The 1,960-nt window shown below is 46.7% G+C and overlaps 1 non-coding gene across 1 annotated transcript; it reads right to left on the reverse strand.

The window, feature by feature from the left end:
• Positions 1-624: 624 nt before the first annotated feature.
• On the reverse strand, positions 625-696 carry TRNAE-CUC (transfer RNA glutamic acid (anticodon CUC)). Its single transcript has one exon. It is a non-coding gene; the product is annotated as a tRNA-Glu (tRNA).
• Between the last annotated feature and the right edge of the window lie 1,264 nt (positions 697-1,960).

The raw sequence follows: 1,960 nt of genomic DNA on the forward strand, positions 1-1,960 counted from the left end.
GTATTCCTGGGGGTGAGGTGGAGAGAGTGCAGTGCAGGGCGAGTGAGGAAGAGAGTTTTTGATAAAGATAGCAACCCCACCTCCAGGACGAGGCTCAGGTCTATCATACCGGAGGAGGGAGTAACCCGGGAGAGATACTAAGGAATCAGAGACATCATGAAGGAGGAAAGTTTCTGTTAAGCAGATCAAGTCTGGTTTGCATGGAGAGATCAGTCAAGTTTGAGCGAAGGCCCCGGATGCAGTATTTTACAACAACTTATTCAACACGTTCATTTAGTTTCTTGTTCCTGTTGTTAATGTCCTTAATGACATCCCAAAAGCATTAAGTTTTGCATTTGGAATGATTTTCAATTTTGCTTGATTGCCAGGCACGCAGAGAGATTAAAAAAATTGTTTTACTCGGTGCGCAAGTGCTCAGTCCGAGATTCTGTACAATTTGCCAAATTCAGTCAAAATACTGCGAACTGTAGCTTTGTGTTCTGATGCATGTTCCGATTCGTGATCTACAGTGTTCAAAATATGGCATTCAATTGAAATTGAGTAGCTCCTTCTCCTCGATCATAGACTGATGGACAACAGACGCACCAACCAAGCATCACCGATTCTGGGTAAAGGAAAAAAAAGTTCCCTGACCGGGAATCGAACCCGGGCCACGGCGGTGAGAGCGCCGAATCCTAACCACTAGACCACCAGGGACACACATTAGTTCAATAACTGGGTGGTGTTGATAGGACTGATCTTTACAAAAACAGGATTGAAAAAAACAGGTGTTAATAAATGTAAATCGCGTGGTTCGTTGTGAAGGACACACAGCTAGATTAATAAGGATAATGAGAGAAACTAAATACGAAAAGCAGAATCATTCTTACAGACAAGTCGCCTGTTCTGCGCACATTTTGGGACAACGAAAGCACCCAGCATGTGTCATTCAAAGAGTTTTGAATTTTTTTTAGTCTGTCATGAATTCACCAAACAGAGGAGAGCACTCTGGCCGAGCAAAATCGAGAGGGTCACCCGAGAATATTGCTGCCCAGAGCCTCCGCTGGGTATGTGGGGGGCCCCCCGCAAACCTCACGTGGTGGCCCTTTCTATTGGAGGGCTAATAATATGGTGACAGATCTTCAGGCGAAGGATCGATCCATACCTCGGTTCCGGAGGTGGTTAGCGAAGTATTACGATGACCAGCTCTGTTTGTCTCTGCATGTATTTGTCTTTCCACACTATCATGGGTAATGTATTGTTATTTCTGGGCTATGCCTGTACCGATTGTAACCAAACTTGATAGGATAGTAGTATGGGTCAACCAGAGTGTGATATGTGGCCAACAATGAACCAAGTCAAATGTCAAGGTCATAAAAGGGTGAAAATCACATTTCTAACAATAACTCCTCCTCAATTGGAGATTCTCAATGCCAAACAGGAAATTAGAGCTGTCTCCCATGACATATCACGTGCCTTCGATACGGTCTGGCACCCCGCTCTGCTCACCAAACTCTCCTCCTATGGGATCCATGGAGATCTCCACGCATGGCTTGCGGACTTCCTCTCTAGTTGTAGTCAACGTGTGGCCCTGAATGGGTTTCTCTCATCTCCCCCTTCCTGTTCAGGCTGGAGTTCTCCAAGGTAGTGTTCTGGGCCCTGTGCTTTTTGTGGTCTTCATCATAGCCTGGTGTTGGCTTAGCGGTTAGGGTTCTGGCTTGGGATCCTAGGATCCTGGGTTCGAATCCCGGTCGATCGCTAAATTAACACCAGGGGGGTTGACTCAGCCTGTCATCCTTCCGAGGTCGGCAAATTGAGTACCATCTTGCTGGGATGAATGGTGTGTACCCCGGCTTAGAATAGGTACACCGTATCCCTGCACATCGTAAGAGGCGACTAAGGGTTGGCACCAGGAAGGGCCATAAAAACATTGCCTCAAACAGGGAACCATGATTGTCATGGGGCCCGCAAGGCTAACCCC

This window comes from Myxine glutinosa, chromosome 1, assembly GCF_964187855.1.
Source record: "Myxine glutinosa chromosome 1, kmMyxGlut1.1, whole genome shotgun sequence".
NCBI lineage: Eukaryota > Metazoa > Chordata > Myxini > Myxiniformes > Myxinidae > Myxine > Myxine glutinosa.